This window comes from Palaemon carinicauda, chromosome 14 (genome assembly GCF_036898095.1).
Source record: "Palaemon carinicauda isolate YSFRI2023 chromosome 14, ASM3689809v2, whole genome shotgun sequence".
In the NCBI taxonomy this organism is placed as follows: domain Eukaryota; kingdom Metazoa; phylum Arthropoda; class Malacostraca; order Decapoda; family Palaemonidae; genus Palaemon; species Palaemon carinicauda.
In genome coordinates this window covers 131,502,052-131,522,051 of record NC_090738.1, presented here as the reverse complement: position 1 = coordinate 131,522,051, position 20,000 = coordinate 131,502,052, and the positions used below count along the sequence as shown (strand labels likewise).

Here is a 20,000-nt window from a genome sequence, read left to right as displayed (position 1 = left end):
AACAGAGGCTATGACACTACCCAAGACTAGAGAAGAATTTTGTTTTTGGAGTCGTCTTCTCCTAAAAGAGCTGCTAACCTTAGCTAAAGAGTCTTTTCTACCCTTACAAAGAGGAAAGTAGCCACTGAAAAATTACAGTGAAGTACTTGACCCGTAAGTGAAGAAGAATTGTTTGGCTAGCTTAGTATTGTCAGAGTGTGAGGAAAGAGGGGAGTGAAAAGAATATACCAGATTATTCGAGGTATGTGTAGGTAAAGGAGAAATTAGCCGTAAGCAGAGAGGGATCCAATGATAGGTATTAACTGTAGCTTCTTAAGTACACTCCTTGAAATTTCTTTACCTTTTGTTATTAGTGTTAGACGGTTGAAGTGACCAGTTTCTGTTAATGCTTTGTTGCCATAATGTGTTAATAATCAATCAGTTATTCTAAACTGGAGGTGTGAAATTCTACCTCTATTTATTTTTCATTAATAATGGGTCTCTCCAGATGATATTTGCTAAAGTATAAAATTGCCCTATCCTATTTTATAAAAGAAAGTTCAACATAGGGAGCTTGATAAAAGAAAGGTCAACATAGGGATATAGGCTTGATAACAGAAAGGTCAACATAGGGATATAGGCTTCATGAAAGATAGGTCAACATAGGGATATAGGCTTGATGAAAGAAAGGTCAACATAGGAATATAGGCTTGATAAAAGAAATGTCAACATAGGGATATAGGGTTATCATTACAAAAAAAAAAAAAAAAAAAAAAAAAAAAAAAAAAAAAAAAGGCATTACTGAAATGTTCATTTGTAGAGTTAACTTTAAGAAACCAGAAGTAATGTTTTGACAGAGTTTAATCTGTATTGCGTTCATAAATAAGAGAAATTACGGGGGACGAAGTGTGTTCATTAGCTAAGATATCTAATACGTTCTTTGACTTGTTTTTAACCCATTATTATTATTATTTTTATTATTATTATTATTATTATTATTATTAATTGCTAAGCTACAACCCTAGTAGGAAAAGCAGGATGCTATAAGCCCAAGGGCTCCAACAGGGAAAATACCCCAGTGAGGAAAGGAAACAAGGAAAAATAAAACATTTTAAGAATAGTAACATTAAAATAAATGTGCTCACATATATTCATACAGCGTAGACAATACGAAACGTAGCATCAGTTATATCAGTTACTTTGGTCCTGCGCTAATGATTTACAAATTATAATTCAGATTACACTTCGCAATGTAATTTTCTGTTGTTAAATATCCTCAGGAATTACATTTATTCACTGTGTAACAAATTCCTTTTCAATAGTTTGTTTTTGCCCTCTCTAGAAGTAATTCCCATTTGAGCACCTGAAGATGACTGAACCGGAATCTACATTTACATGAAATTTAGAATCACAATTGCAGCTTGTAAATGCATGCAACATAACCACATCCATATAACACCTCTCTACTGCTGGTCGTTCGCTGGGGGAAGTAAAACAACGTTTGGTGTAATCTACAATTCGATGGGTGACCAATAACATGTGGCAAACGCTGTCGGCATAATGGGGCTTGCATATCTATTGGAGAGGGAGTGGGGCGAGCAAACTTAACACCGAAATACATGCTGAAAACAGATGAATTTATATAATGTAGCAACCCCTTTTAGAAATTTAGGGGTTACTAATAAGGAACTAGATGCATACACACACATATATATATATATATATGTATATATATATATATATATATATATATATATATATACATATATATATATATATATATATAGATATAGATATATATATACATATATATATATATATATATATATATATACATGTATATAAGTATATCTTTATTTCTTTCCGATCACACCCCGTGGCATTGTCAGACATATAACTACTCGGTCCCTCTGTCTCTCCGTTAGGGGTGAGAGAGTAGTCATACCCAGGAGAGATTGACTGTAGTTACGAATGGGGAAGGGGTTGGGAAGGGTGGAATATGTATGTATATGTGCGTGTGTGTGTGCATATCTATCTAAATTGTTAGCAGTCATTTTTGACGGGTCACGTACGCTAGTATTATATATGTAAGTGTGCGTTCTGTGTATCAAGATATTCTTATCATAAAGCAACTGCTTCTTCAAAGCTTCTGGCTTTAAAAATACAGTTGCTGCCTAATGCTGCTGTCATTAGAATAGGTAGTTCGAACACTCTGTTAATTACAAGTTGTCCCTAATGACATTTCGGGGTCTTCAAATTTGACCTTTGACCGAATATGATAAGTATATGGAAATTAGAGGAAATAAAGCGTTGTTTGCGAAGCATCTTCCAAATATTGAGGTTTTCAGAGAGAGAGAGAGAGAGAGAGAGAGAGAGAGTAAAGCGTTCTTGGCGAAGCATCTTGCAAATAGTGGATTTCTCAGAGAGAGAGAGAGAGAGAGAGAGAGAGAGAGAGAGAGAGAGAGAGAGAGAGAGAGAGAGAACGCTTTAGAGAAGGTAGCTTAGAATATTAAGAAGAGGCAAGGGAAATGTGTTATGGGTGCATGGATATACAGAAAGGATTTAGAACGATCGCTAAGAAGATTATTTCATCGATGTTGGAATGGAAAGCTAACAGCTAAGCTGATTAAAAAGAAAATATTTCCCAGAAATTACCGATGCATTATTAAAGATGCAGAACCAAGCTCAGGACTTAAGGTGGGCAGTAAATCGTTACTTATTTGTTATTTTAGGTTTTGGTCATTTTACATACAAAGAGGAAATAGGTTCCAACAATTTTAGATTTGCAAATTCAAAGGGGAACAGTTTAATAAAACATTAACTATAGGGGCATTCAGTAGATAGCATGCCTTCGCCACGTCATTCTGTCTTATTTTGCTTTTAACTTCACTGCTTACTTGTACTTCGATGTATTTTCTTCAAAATGTAATGGATTTGTCCTTGGGTCATACCCCACATGCCCACTAGGTTTCGTTAAAATTGGTTATGTAGTTTCTGCGTAATGTGGTTCACAAACAAAAAATAAACTTATAAAATATTTGCCATTGACTTAACATTACGATTATTTCCAAAGTACTGCTGCGTACTTGTACTTTAATGTACTTTATCCAAAATGTTATAGGTTCATTCTTGGGTTATACTCAAAATGACCACCAAGTTTGGTCAAAATCGGTACTGTAGATTTTAGTGTAAAATTGAATACAAACCGACAAACAAATAAACTAAGGAACAGATGACAGGGGGATCTTCAGTTTTGATGAAGGCAATAGAGCTCTATGGTGTTTCCTTGGACCATCAGACCCCCTTGTGGTGAGTGGACGTTGTCAGTAGACTGCATGGCACACAGAAAACGCCTTTTAGAGGAACCCCTTGAAATCTTTCAAACTTATATGCAATCTTTCGTATTTTCAAATTGTCTCGGCTTTTGTAGTATGATAATACAGCACTTTACACTATAAGAAAGGCTTTGTGTGTGTATGTCTGTGAATAAAGTCGTGTAAAAGAGATGCATGTAATATTACCATTTCCTAATAAATTATTTGATAGGTATGGCAAATTCATGTCTTATTGAACAGGAGAGGGTGAATAGATGAAGATGACACCCAATTTCACTTTTGGATGAATTTTATAGTTATGTGACACATTGGATCTTTCTAATATATTTCTTTCCTGCATAAATCCAGCCCATTAATAATTGAATATGTCAACTGTAGCATATTTTGTATATTTTAACTCTTGATTATTTCTATAGATGAATACGTTGAAGTAATTTAAATTCATCTATTGATGGATATGCGCATTTTAAGGTACGTGTTTGTTTAAAAAAAAAAATGGGAACTCGCTCAACCCATTACACTCCAATCGATGTTTTCAGTGAATCAGTCCATGAGATTTGGGAGAAAATTGACAAATGGAAATGAAATGAGTATGAACTCTTTGATCGTACACAAACTTTCATTTCTTTCATATTTTCAACCATTTTTTCTAATTGCCTGAAACTTTACTTAATATCATATGCGTAGTTTCTATTAAGTGATTGTATTATTGTTTATTTCCCTCAGTTTCAAAGGTCATAGTTGGCATAGATGTTGAAGTTTTTATTTCCTTAAAACTTATGATAAATAAGGGACACCATTACAATAACTTTAATTTTCAACCATTTTTTTTAATTGTCTGACACTTTACTCAATATCATATATGTAGTTTCTATTAAGTGATTGTATTATTGTTTATTTCCCTCAGTTTCAAAGGTCATAGTTAGCATAGATGTTGAAGTTTTTTTTCCATAAAACTTATGATAAACAACGGACATCATTACAATAACTTTAACGAAAACATTAACCATATGATTATAACCTGATAACGTCTGCAGCATTTACCTATAGTCCATTTCTTTTAGCGATGCATATTTGCACCGACTCGCAGCGGTGCCCTTTTAGCTCGGAAAAGTTTCCGGATCGCTGATTGGTTGGACGAGATAATTCTAACCAATCAGCGATCAGGAAACTTTTCCGAGCTAAAAGGGCACCGCTGCGAGTCGGTGCAAATATGCCTCGATAAAAGAAATGGACTTTAGTTCTGCCATGAGAGAAAATCATCATCATGATCTCTGCGCGTGTGTTGTATATAGCTTGTTATAGTTTTTCTTCTAGTTTAAAGCTGTGTAATGTAAAGTTTAGTGTATTTTCTATTTGTTTTAAACCAATAGAGAATTAAAGTACATATTAATCCCGAAAATTGATATGAATTCATCAGCCGGAGAAAAGTACCATTCCCATTCAACTTCATCATACGGATAAAAACTAGATCTTAGGGTTCCAAATTGTTGGGGATGAAAATTTACTCAATCTAGCCCAAGAAATGGCTAGTTTTGGAGTATTTATTTCTTCGTTACTGGGGCCATTATTACTTTTAAAAATTCCATGGGAAATATACTGTTGTCTATAAAACTTGGGTAAGTTATTTTTGTCTTCTAAGTCATCTGGCACTATGTCCAATGAAGTGTCTACTGGAAATTCTCGAAATTGGAGAGAACTCGAAGGGTATTCGTTATGATAAGTAATTAATTATAACTAACACCTGTAAGTAAAATAATCAACAAATGTACTTTCGTCGATACTAAAAGGCATCTGAGTTATATTTTGGGGCCACTTGTTAAAAAAAAAAAAAAAAAAAAAAACTATAACACATTGAAAATGAAATACTTTGTGCTACAGTTTCCCAAGATAAAAGTGAGGCCTATCACATAATATGGATGTATTCAATCCTTTAGCAAGGACGGAACTAAAAGCCTTTCGTCTTAATTATTAATAACGAAGATTTCCCATAGGAAATCAAATAAAGGCTTAAATTGGAAACTGTAAATCACAATATGCATTGGAGCTGTAATATCGGTGGGAATGTAAGATTGAGCACATGCAGAGAAATAAATATTCAATGTTAATTTAGTGTACAGTTTCATTTCATCTTTTACTATCATCATTTTAGATAGGAATAAACAATAGCAAAGCGTGTTGCATATTTGTTGAAAACAATTGTTGCAGTGATAGGAATGTTATCATAGATCTTATTGATCTTATTGCTGCCCTGTCATTTTGAAAGAGAGAGTAATTTCATCTTTGAAATGAGACATTTGTATGTAATCGATGTTATTTGATTCTTTGTGATATCAATACATTGGAAAGAAGTTTAATTGAATTTGAATGTTTACAGAAAATTTTAAGAAATCATTAGTATTTTTCGTTCTTCAACCAGAATAGATTTATCAAAGACTTTCATGTAATGAAACGAAGCTCATTACACGCAGTCATTTAATTGGCTCATTCCACTCGACGCTTAGAAATGTCCCTTTCTTCCAATGTTAATTGCTAAGATTTCTACTTTATTATTATTATTATTATTATTATTATTATTATTATTATTATTACAATCTACAGAGACTGGTGATTTATAGTGTGGGGTTCCGGGTTACATCCAGCTTCCTTAGGAAATTCACTTTCCTCACTAAATGTGCTGGCTCAAGTAGCACGCTCTTCTGCACAATTTCAGGGGCTATATCGGCTCCTACTTTATCAAGATTCCTTTTCAGCGACTTAGTTATGATCCCTAGTGCTCCTATGATTATTGGTACCACTTCTAATTGCTTATTCCATAGCCTTCTCATTTCAATTCTTAAGTCCTGGGTTATGTTTTCATCCTAGTTTGTCTGTTTGTTTGTGAACACCTTCCGGGCCATAATTTTACTCATAGAAGTGAAACTTTCAGGGATTAATTGTTATTGTTAGACGTGGAATTGATTCTATTTTGAAAGTCCTAGGTCAAAGTCAAGGTCAAGGTCGAGCAAAAGCTCGACCGAATTAACCTTAATCTTAACCCCAAGTTCGCACATGGTTATCACAGACTTCAAACTTTCCTCGACCCCACGGATGATACAGGCTAGCAGTTTATTGCTATGACTGTCTGGCCTAAGGGGAACATAAAAATGGCTCATTTGTCCAAATGAAAGGCAGGCGGGTTTTCAAAAAATAAGCTGCTGTGGCGGATGTCTGCCTTCTAGTTGTTTTTGTTGTTGTTATTATTATTAATATAATTATTATTATTATTATTATTATATAAGTGATAACTTTCTCAGCTTTCTTTGCAAGGAATTTTAAAACTAATATAATCTCATTATGAATTTTCAACTGGTCCATTGAACTAACCAACCCAGGCCACGGAGTGCTTGAATCAAGGTAACGTTATTTTTCCTCCTATGTAAATTATTATGGTGAATATTTAGTGGATGAAATAGATGATTCAGACCCACGCTTATAAAGATCATCATCATCATCATCTCCTATGCCTATTGCTGCAAAGGGCCTCGGTTAGATTTCGCCAGTCGTCTCTATCTTGAAGCTTTTAAATCAATACTTCTCCATTCTTCATCATCTACTTCACCCTCCATAGTCCTCACCCATGTAGGCCTGGGTCTTCCAACTCTAATAGTGCCTTGTGGAGCCCAGTTGAAAGTTTGGTGAACTAATCTCTCTTGAGGAGTGCTAAGAGCATGGCCAATTCATATCCATCTATTCCCCATCATGATCTCATCCACATATGGCACTTGAGTAATCTCTCTTATGGTTTCATCTAATGATATTTTAAATGGCTAAAAGTTCAAGAATCATGGCAAGGAATAAAAAACTGAAAGAACAAATGGTAGCCATCCGAACTTATATTTTTCCTAATTATGAGAAAAACATTCTGAAAACCAAATAATTTCGTTAGTGCAAATCTTATTGAGTTACCAAGAAGGTTTTCTCAGATAATTCTCAAGTAAATGATGCTATTTGTATTTGTTTAGCATTTTTCTGTGACCATATCAAATAGTATGGCGTTTATGAAAGAATGGCTTTTGGTGTTACCAGAATTCCATTTAGATTTAAAACCAATGAACATTTTGTGAGCAAATCTACATAGTTCTATTAGTGTAAACAGGAGCAAAGCACTTTTTTTATTGTTTTTTTTTCCAGATATCAAAAAACCAATTGGTCACTAAAATACCAAATGGGTCTTCTCCACTTCTTGCTCTGAAAATGAGCCGAGTTCTCCAGGTTTATCAACTTCTCTTAGTCGTTCCGTTCTTTTCCTTCATACTTAGGCCTCTCTTTATCTTCTCCTTTCAGGCCGCAGCCGGATAAGGATACTATTTTTTCTATTCCGTGGGCCACCGCTTTGTAGAGAAATTTGATTCAATTTGAGTTCAAAATATAGAATTAGATTATTATTAGCCCTAATTCACTGTTGCTTTCTGTTACTGTGATGGTGACTTTGAAAGAGTGGGTCGCCAGAATATATATGCCTAATAGTAATTATTTATTATCCTTTTCTTAGTTAATAAACTCTTCTACTTTGGCCAGCGTATAATCATCAGGCATTCCTATAATGTGTAGTTTTTTACTAAAGGTTTACTATTTTCGTAAACGTGTATTAATATTTGCTCCAATTTCAATTTAAGTTCCTCCCTCTGTCTATTCCTCCTAAGAAGATTTCATTTTTATACATTAAGATGAAATTATGCCAAATATTTTTTCTTTGTCAGGAAAGGGTTTTCAGACTGCCACTTCCCACCTGTATAGATTTCAGTACCGAATTCTTTCTCATCATATCGTGGTCCTTGGACATTAAATTCTAAAACTACCGGACTTTTATATTGCCAGAGTCCTCTTATAGCTCTGTTTGGAAAGAGCGACTGTGAAATAGCTTAAGGGAATGAATCCACTGATCCGTCCATATGCGCATAACACATTTGCTAAGAAATGTAAGAGCTTTAATTATACTGTGCTTCAGATTCAAATGATCTGATGATAGGAATAGACACATTTAGTTATCATTTTGTGCATTTTAAAGTTCTTTTTTTGTGGGGGGGGGGGAGCCACCTTTTAAAGGAGGTTATACCGAATAAGCAAAGGGATTAGGCGTTGGCTTTAAACAAGATGTGGTGCGGAAGATTTTAATGTGTAAGCAATACTCCCTTCCGAGTTCGTGTGACCTCTGACCTCTGAAATAATCTTATTAAGTGCATTTGAATGTTTGGGAAGTGGTAAAGGTCGGCTTTTCCATTACAGAATCTTCATTCTCTTTTGTAGAAATCGATGAACAAAATTAGGTTCCTCTCTTGTTCCTCTTTTGCTTTTGATCTCTCTATTCCAATTTCAGTTCTCGCTCCAGGGCTAAGCTAAACTAAACGAGCCTCCAATTCACCGTGTCTTTAGTTAGAGCCCTTTCCTTTCATGTCCTGTTTATCTGTACATCTCCCACTCTCCGTCGCCTTGCTCCCAGTTGGGATTCATTATATCCTAGGGCTTTAAGCTTAGTGTTGGCACTCTTTATGTTTGTTAGACTACCCTCTCCCCTCAGTTTCAGAGTCTTGCTCCCCCCCCCCCAACCTTCCCTCCTCTCTCCCCTCAGTTTCAGAGTCTTTCACTCTCCCCCCCCCCCCCCCCCCCAGTTTCAGAGACCTCCGGGTATGTAATTCTTATGTTGTCCTCCTCGCCTTGTGTCAACAAACTCGCTCGTATATGTATTTGACTTGCTTTAGATTTGAGACATATGAGTTTGATCCAGCAGAGATGAATAGAAATGGAGTCCCAATTGGTTTATTTAGGGAATTCATTAAAACAACCTTTTTATGTTCATATTGTTTTTTTATACTCTCGTATCATAATTGAATTTACGCTTTGGCATATTTTTCCTTGTTAAAAAAAGTTATTGATGACCCGTTATATATATATGTATATATATATATATATATATATATATATATATATATATATATATATATATATATATATATATATCAAGAATGAACGCCCTCTCCTAATTCAGTTTTCACTATTAATTTTTTTTTTACATGAAATTAAAAAAACAAATGGTGTACTGATAAAATTAAATCTCCAAGTAATTGTAAACGAAAATCTAGTCATATTTGACTCCGTTTATATCTGGTTACGTCTCAAGAGAATATTTAAAGATATTTTGAAGTTCTTCACTATCGTTGTTAATGTGTTGAAGTTGAGCAATTAAAGGTGCCGTATCATAAACTGCAAAATGAGCTATTGCTTTCTAGAACACAAGCCTACGTGTTGGTAAATTTACAACTGAGAATTGGCAAGAGTTTAGTTGGTAACATACCAGAATAGCTTAAAACAAAAGAGTAAGAAAAGAATATAACTAAACATGTTAAGTATGTAATGGAAATGGATAACTCATTTTAAACTAGTATAACGAAGACTTGTGTTTTTCCATTTATCATTATTAGTAGTAATAATAGCTAAGCTATAGTCCTTGTTGGATTAGTTGGATGCTATAAACCCAAGGACTCCACAGGGAAAATATCCCAGTGAGGAAAGGAAATAGGAAAACAGATAGAAAAGTATACCTGGGTCTACCCTCAAGCAAGAGAGCTCCTAGCTCAAGACAGTGAAGAAACATGATACAGAGGCTATGGAAGTACCCAAGAATACAGAACAGTGGTTTGATTTTGGATTATTTTTCTTTTAGAAGACCTGCTTACTGTAGCTAATGAGTCTCTTCCACCCTTACCAAGTGGAAAATAGCCATTGAACAATTACAGTGCAGTAGTTAACCCCTCTAGACTATAGTCAACTAATCTGAACGTTATACCCACATAGAGGAGGGTCCATAGATTAAAATGCTTATATTGAAATATTAGAATATAACTAAATTATGAAGCTTTCGTATTTTATAGCTAGGTAGGTCTGAACAAGATTGAATATGATAAGGTGAGTTACCTAGAGGTCCCGTTTTCTACACTCACGCGCATGACGTCACCTGGAGAGTTCAGCCAGGCGACATACAGACGGGAAATATGCCGCGGGTTTTCTTTTTTTCATAAACGTTTTTGTTTTCATTTGCGTTGACAGATTCATCATGGTTATATGTGTCATATATGGGTGCTTCATTTCTTATAAGACCAATATATCTTATTCCATCTTGGGTCCAAATTCACGAAACATCTCACCAGAAATGATGTAACCTCGCACGCTATTATGTCCGAAAAGTCGATTTTGTTTCGAAGAGCGAGGTAAGTTCATTCAGAGGAGCCCTTCATCCTATAAAAGGTGTAGATTATTTTTCAAGGAAGATAAAATTTCAATTTAGAGGAGGCTTACACTATGAGTCATTCATTATGTGTGTATATATATAATGTGTATACATACTGTGTATATATATACATATATATAAATATATATATAAATATACATATTAATATATATATATATATATATATATGTATATATATAAATATATATATAAATATACATATAAATATATATATATATATATATATATATATATAGTTTATATATATATATATATATATATATATATATACTGTATATATATATATATATATACTGTATATATATATATATATATATATATATATATATATATATATATATATATATATATATGAATTGCTAGAAAATAATTAGGAAATTTTTCTTTTACATTGATGCCTTTTCAGAACTCACTTATAAATGTATGCGATGTAGGTTTAACCATTTAAACTGTTCATCATATAAAGTTCAAAACCATTCCTGAACCCGGGAGACTCGTCTGCTATCAACTTTTCATAATCGTGCCTGACGTTGACATACGACTTAGGAAAATCGTTGGCAATGAAATATGAATCTGAGATACGGCTGTTTGTATTGGAAGAGAAAATATATTCATATCAAAGCTACGGTCCCGAAATCTTTCTCCTTTGTGAAATTGGTTCCTTCGCCAAGAGATGGAGAGGGATGGAGAAACAATCAAAAGAATGCTTTTTTTTGCAAAGAACCCCCTTCCTCTTGCAGTGCAAACATCAACAAAAACAACAACAACAACAACGACGACACAAGCAGGGCCGTGCCTGCCTTCCTGGTCGACTCAAGAACGGGTGAAGAATATTGACAGTTGTTTGATAGTTCTGCAGGATACAAATGGAATTCTGGAAGTATCGCGAACTGAGTTATTACATCTCACGCCTTTGACAGAACTACGAAACTGTTCTTTTTTTCACATGTAAATCACACGATGGATACGATTTTAGATAATGAGGTTTATATGAGTATACGAATCTTTGTATTTCTTTATAATATTTATATTCAATTCAGCTTTTTATGCTGCTACTCAATTTCTGCGCTTGAAGAATTTGATGAGTTTTTCATTGTATACACATAAAAAATCCGTAATTTTAATTATTATTATTATTATTATTATTACTTGCTAAGCTACAACCCTAGTTGGAAAAGCAAGATGCTATAAGCCCAGGGGCTCCAACAGGGAAAATGGCCCAGTGAAGAAAGGAAACAAAGAAAAATATATTTTAAGAACAATGTCAAATAAATAAATAATTGGAAATTCTTCGTAAAAAACATACTGTTCTCAGCAACATTTCAGTAAAATACAGGCGACCGTAATTTTAACCCCGTTGTGTTATTATACTCTAGGGGGTGGTGACCATAAAATCACCCCTGAACGTCAATATATCCGTTTGTAAACTGTAAATGCCTGGCAACATATATTCCAGAATTTTTACCGTTTTTTTTTTTTTTTTTTTTTTTTTTTTTTTTTTTTTTTTACGGGAAATATTTAAAGGTTTAGGCTAATGCGCATTATGTTTATGATTCTTAAGATTGATTGATTTGTTAATTTAGAGTTTTCAGGCATCCTGATTCTTAAGAGTTTAGTGCACATACACGTAGATAAATATTTAGTAAATACAAATAAATTAATCACTGGTGACATCTTCCATACTTGCACAACGTAAGTTATAAGTAAACCTTTAATGTTTATCAGGAATGTTCGGAGTTTTTTCCTTTGCATTTTAAATCTAAGTATTCAGATTTGATGACTGTTTGCCAAGCTAATATTTTTTAATAGTTCATTTCGCTTTTCACGATAATATGTTTATAACTTTTAAAAAAACGTATATATTGATCTGAAATGGGTGTAAATGTTCCCGTATTGTAAAAGGTATTTCAACCATATATTTCAACATCACTAACAATAGGAAAATAGGGGAGTTGATGATGTGAATATATAAATTCTGATATGTATTTATCGTTTGGACTTTACCGGTAAATGCTTAGTTTTGATTTAAGAGCATAAGAACAGATTTACGCTGAAAGAATGAAGCTATACCCCTAAGGATAAGAATCAAAGTAAATGTGAATGATATGAAAATGGACGAACAATATTATTTTAGATTAAAGTAAAAGGGTTTGTTGCATCTCAAAGCATTATATTGCAGGTTTCCTTTTTTATAGAAATAGTAAGGTTCAAAATGGGGTGCACGATATTAAGGTATATAATTATATATATATATATATATATATATATATATGCGTGTGAGTGTATATATATAAACATATATATATAAATATATCTATGAATTTATCTATGTATATATATGTATATATATATATATATATATATATATATATATATATATATATATATATATATATATATATATATATATATTCATATATATATTTATAGATATATGTATGTATATATATATATATATATATATATATATATTTATATATATATATATATGTATATATATATATATGTGTGTGTGTGTGTGTGTTCCAGCCAGGGGCAAAAGAAACTTATGATTTTTTTTTCGATTTATAATAAGAAAAAATTGTCAAAACATAGTAAATTCTGAGGTGAAAATTAGCGGTTTATTAATCTGGACGGCATCTAAAATAAGTTAATTGACAGACTAAAAAGAAGTCAAACTGGATAGCTAATTGATTTTAGAAAATCCCATTGTGATCTGTTGAAATGAAATCGTATTGTGCTACGAACGTGAGGTGAAAATGTGTATGAAAGCTCAGTTGCTCTGTTTCAATCATATAACATTTAAAGAATTTTGTCTCGCTGAAGATATTTTTTTTTTTTTTTTGGTTATAAATGAACTTTTAAGATTATTTATATATCATTTTGTTCCATGGCTGTCAGTATTTGATCAGGAATCTTTCTTTATGTAATACTGTACGCGACCCGTCAATAGTGATGGCTAAATATTTAGATAGATAGGAACACTCATAGATTCAGCTCTTCCCACCCCCTCCCCATTTACTAACTACAACACGGTAGTTGTAGCTTCGGAGTGTACCTCTGGAGATATCTCCTTTCACCAGGTTATGACTATTCCCTCTCCCCCTACCGGAGGGACAGAAAGAGACCGAGTTGTTATACGTCTAACAATGCCGCTAAGCGTAACAGAATATATATATATATATATATATATATATATATATATATATATATATATATATATATATATATATATATATATTCATATATATATATATATATATATATATATATTCATATATATATCTATATAAATATATATATATATGTATATATATACATATATATATATGTATATATATATATATATGTATATATATATATATATATATATATATATATATATACATATAAATACACACACATGAACGTATTTAGCCATCACTAGTTTTGATAATGATATGCTAAAAGATTTGTCGTTACACTACTTTGTGATTCTATAAACCTCTATTTGATTTTCTTATATCTTCAAACACCCCTTCCACATTTTTTCTACTTTTTCTCAGTAACCAATCTCACTCCAGCATCAGATTCGTCGTCTCTCGTCCAACCTTTTCAATCATCACTTCTTCGAAATTTTGCTGTCCTTCGAAACGTGGATTCCCATTTCCTAGCAGTATCTTTCCATTTGTATCTTTTGTTCGGAGTCCATTTGCTCATTAACATTTTTACGTGATTTTCTCCAGTGTAACTTGATTTTCTCCCCAAAGCTATTTCCAGTTCGTCCCAACTGTTTTTTTAGCTGATATTTTTTATTTTTAAATTCATCTATTCGCGCAGTGTTCAGTATCTCTTTTTGAGCTACAACTGAAAATCGTGATTATTTTTCCTTCTGCAAATGTCTTATATTCTTTGCTCATTTTTTTCATTTCACTTCCCTGCGTGTCTATGCTCACCAATGCTTCCTGCTGAGAAAGTGACTCCATCCTTGAAATTTGCATCAAATTGATTTGCCTTGATCAAATTCATTGCCTTGTTCTGGGCAATCTTTGCTAATTGAAACTGCTACATGTTGGCATTGATTTTCAGACTTAGAGTTTTTCCTAAGATTAAAAAAAAGTATAATGGAAAACAAAACTTGGAAAACTGATTAATGATTGCTTTAACAAACTGAAATGAACGAGTAAATGGAAATATGTAATGGCGAGAATTGCTTGTATATACTAATGTATAGTATATTATGTGTGTATTTGTGAGTGCAATTATATATGTATATACTGTGTATATATGTATATACTGTACATATATACTGTGTGTATATATATACTGTGTGTATATATATACTGTGTGTATATATATATATATATGTATGTATGTATGTATATATATATATATATATATATATATATACATACATACATATATATATTTATATATATATATGTATGTATATATATATATATATATATATATATACATACATACATACATACATACATACATACACATTCACATTTACTCATATACAGTACAGATATTTCTCGTCATTACATGTATCAATTTTCTCTTCCATTTAGTTTACCACATAATCATTAATCAGTTTTCTGTACTCATTTTAAATTTTTTCATCTATACTATTGCTTAACCTCATGAAAAACTCTTTTCTTGAAAATCAAGCAAAGCACAGAATACGCCGCATGAGAGAGAGATTCTCTTTCAGGGAGCAAATGAGTGATTACACTGGGCTTCAAGGTAAGAAGCTAATTTGCATATTTTTAGGAGAATTTGGTCTCACCAAGGTGCTTATAATCTTCATTCGGGTGATCGTTTGCCTTGGGATAAGATAGATAAGTATCCCTTGTTGGGAAGCATCGAATACGTATGTGTATATATATATATATATATATATATATATATATATATATACATATATATATATGTATATATATACAGTATATATATATATATATATATATATATATTATATTTTATATATATACATAAATATATATATATATATACATAAATATATATATATATATATATATATATATATATATATATATATATACATAGATATATATATATATGTATATATATACATATATATATGTATATATATACATATATATATACACACATACATATATATGTATATATATATATATATATATATATATATATAGACATATACATACATACATACATACATAGATATATATATATATGTATATATATATACATATATATATACACATACATACATATATATGTAAATATATATATATATATATATATATATATATATATATATATATATACTCATACATACATACATACATACAGTATGTGATAAATTTGTCACATTTAGACGTGTTTTTCATATTCATATAAGCCATATAATATACTCTTCATGATAACTGGATTCTCTCTACCTCGGGATCAGAAACCTAAGGGGGAATCAACTAAAGGATAATAGGTTTCCGGCTGGCCGGGGAATCAAACACGGGCCCAAGAAATTTAGGTCCCATTGACTTAACCAATGGCTAATTGGTTAAGTCAATGGGACCTCAGTTTCTTTGGCCCGTGTTCGATTCCCCGGCCAGCCAGAAACCTATTATCTTTGAGTTGATTCCCCTCTAGGTTTCTGATCCCGAAGTAGAGAGAATCAACATATTAGGAGGAGTATAATGTATGTATGTATGCATGTATGTATATATATATATATATATATATATATATATATATATATATATATATATATATATATATATATATATATATATATACACGAGGGTGTGTGAGTGTTCAGAAACATACTTTTATTTGGTGTATTATTACAAAAGTCACCTTTCTCTCCATGTAAGAATCTACTTTATATTATGTTAGGTTGATACTTATCGATTTCTTCACTTTTTTAGAAAATTAATTTTTACGTCAAATATCAAACCATATTATTATAATTATTATTATTATTATTATTATTATTATTACTTTTATTATTATTATTATTATTATTATTATTATTATTATTATTATTATTATCTCATCTGAGGAATTTTCACAAAGAATGTATGAAATTTATCTGTTCGGATATAGCAGGAGTTCAGAATACCCTAATATGATTGCCTGTGGACTGACCTATACTGCAACCCCCTTTTGTTGGCTGTATTATGCACCTGGAAACCATGTTGATCTTGCAGCAATGAGCATTCGATTGCAGGTCTCCCTATGCAGCTGTTAATCATTGAAGAAACATATCCTTGAGAACAGGTGTAAATAGCCTTCACCCACTGTGCTTGGGAGTCATGGTAAAAGCAGTGTGCTACTGCTGTTTGCTTGTGCTGGGCAAAAGCAGTGTGCTACTACTGTTGCTGTTGCTGCTCTTATTATTATTATTATTATTATTATTATTATTATTATTATTATTATTATTATTATTAGCTAAGCTACAACCCTAGTTGGAAAAGCAGGATGCTATAAGACCAAGGGGTCCAACAGGGAAAAAGTAGCCCAATGAGGATAGGAAACAAGGCAATAGATAAACGAATAGAGAAGTAATGAACAATTAAAATAAAATATTTCAAGAACAGTGACAAGTTTAATTGTATTCATATGACTAACTCGATTAAGTAGGTGGAATGTAGGATAAAGTTCTGAAAAAAATATTTTTATAGGTTTTTGTTGATGGGTTTTAGTTGGTGATAAACGTTTCTCTTGACTTTTGATACGAGAAAGAGAGTTGTGCTGTAATACGATTTTAAGACTGAATTTTTTTTTTTTTTTGTTAGAACAATTTAATTGATTTTTATTGATTTAATAAAAAATGTCAATCATTTTCAGCCAATTGGCTCTTCAGAAACTCAATTTGTTCTTCAGAAACTCACTTTGTTCTTCAGATCTCAAGCAAATCTATCGAAAGCTGGGTGTATGAATTAAATTGTCAGTGGCAGCACAATGCTCCACTTGGGTAGTTGAAGCTTTTCGATTAGAACCGAGGGAAAGTTATGCCAGCAGGAAGAGAATCATTTCAAGTTCTTTAAGGGAAAAGTTTAGTAGTGGCCTAGAAACATTATAGTTAAAGCAAAAAGAGGAGGACGAAGCTTGAGAGAGAGAGAGAGAGAGAGAGAGAGAGAGAGAGAGAGAGAGAGAGAGAGAGAGAGAGAAAGAGAGAGAGAGAGAGATTTATGAAAAGAAATTTTTTGAAGAGTAGTAAAAGTGGAAGGAAAAATGACTAAACTGTTAAATATGTAGGTGATTGCAGCCAGCCTTATGGGTGGGAACCGTCTGAAAGTTTTAATGAAAATACCGAAATGTTGGGGGGGGGGGGGGGTGTCCCGAAATGTTGGGGGAGGGGGAGGTGTCCCGAAATGTTTTTTTTTTTTGGGGGGGGGAGGTGTTGAAGGCAGAGGCATCCACGAACGGGGTGACGAAAAGACATGGTCTGGCCACTGATATAGCAGTGTGGGTGTGATGTTGGAGAGAGAGAGAGAGAGAGAGAGAGAGAGAGAGAGAGAGAGAGAGAGAGAGAGCTGATGGGGGGTAGGAAAAGAGAGAAGGAGCTGTGTGTGTGTGCGTGTTGAGCCAGACCAGTGAGCTGCAGAAGACTCGAAAGCCCGCAGCAGTAGGCACTATCGATATCAACAGCTTCCTCTATCCGTGGATAACTCTCTCTCTCTCTCTCTCTCTCTCTCTCTCTCTCTCTCTCTCTCTCTCTCTCTCTTTCCGGTAAAATTTCTGGAATGAACCGAAATATGTTTATTCGTGAAAGAACATTTGTAACCCTTACGCACAGAATTAATAAAAAAAAAAAAAAATAGGTTTTGATAGTTATTAGTATATAATAATTTGATTTTAATTAGCGATATTAATACCTATTTTATATAAATGTGTTATATTGTATATATCTATATTTCCTTAACCATTCGAAGCTACCCCTTAGAGGGGTTAAGGCCAGACACGGTTAGCCTTCTGGTTTTCGGCAAGTCGATTAAGATAAGGTCCAGAACCTTATGCCAGTTTATACCTCAGTTGAAATGCCACAGGCGGTAAAGTTCCCGAGGCCTTACGATTGTATCAACAGAGCTAGAATAGTTTATCAATAGAGGAGGCCTGACCGACCGTCAATATATATATATATATATATATATATATATATATGTATATATATATATATATATATATATATATATATATATATATATATATATATATATATATTTGGGGGTATAGCTTGCCATAGAAAGACTTTTAACAGACGCGAGTGAAAGAATGTCTGTGGCCTTTGTCCTGCAGTGAACCAGTTGTTATGGCTAATGATGATGATGATACATACATACAAACACATTCTCTTGTCTTTGGGTATTATGATAGGATTAGAGAAGATGTGTACTCTAACATAACCGGAGTAATGAAGCATTATGTGAGTAATAAATTTGGAACAAATAGAAATTAGGTTTTTTGTTTTTGGGTATTATTGTAGGATGAGAGAAGATGTGTATCCTAACATAACAGGAGTAATGAAACACAATGTGTTTAATAAATTTGAAAGAGGTTTGAACTGATTTTGGAAGTTAGTGTGTCAGTGTGAATGAAAAAAAGGTAGATGTCAAAGTCTGAGAAATATGAAAAATTTTAGAAAATAAGACAAACGAATAAATTTATTTTCACCATGAGTTGGTTATGGGGTAAAGTTTGGTGAAACTAGGTCGTAGAAAATTCAGCTATGAAGGCTGAAAGGATATGATTAAAGTCTGTAAATGTTTGGAGAGGGAAGGCCCTTGACAGACGGGAAGAGCAATGACGGGTACAAGACAGAGGCGTGTTGGGTTTCGACAGCTGCTGACAAGCGATCTCATTAGTGTAAGCATTGGGTAATGTTGTGGATATGTGCCCAGCGAGTTCGTTCATGATTCAGGTATGAAAAGGGTCAATTTGGTATTAACTATCGTGTTTTTTATTCTTTTGGATCCCTGCTAGTGTAGGGTTAAAAAGCATTTGCATGTTATTGGGGTACAAAAACATACAATATACTGTAACTGCCACTCTGATGTTTGACTTTATTTACCTTTTTTTAGATTTTTATGTTCTCGCAAACTATTATATTTTATATTAGTGATATGGGTAATTCTATTTACTTTTTATATGTATACAAATTTGTGTATATACTTACGTATATATGTATACAGGTAACTTTGTGTATATACTTACGTATTTATGTATACAGGCATGCATGTAGGTATTATTGTTTGTTAATATATACAGCTAATATTTATTGGTGGTTTTAAATTTTTCTTTTTTGTGCCGTAGTCGATGACCAGAGTCTTTATGGGGCTTACTTACGTATTAGAATCATCAGTCAAATATCTCATATAATTATGGTCAAGTTTTCTAAAGAAAGATATGCCTCAACATCATGT

General features: G+C 32.5%; 1 protein-coding gene across 1 annotated transcript in view; it reads right to left on the bottom strand.

The window, feature by feature from the left end:
• Positions 1–20,000, bottom strand: part of LOC137653359 (acetylcholine receptor subunit alpha-like 1) — a 453,158-nt gene that overhangs the window by 398,631 nt on the left and 34,527 nt on the right. The window lies entirely within an intron of this gene.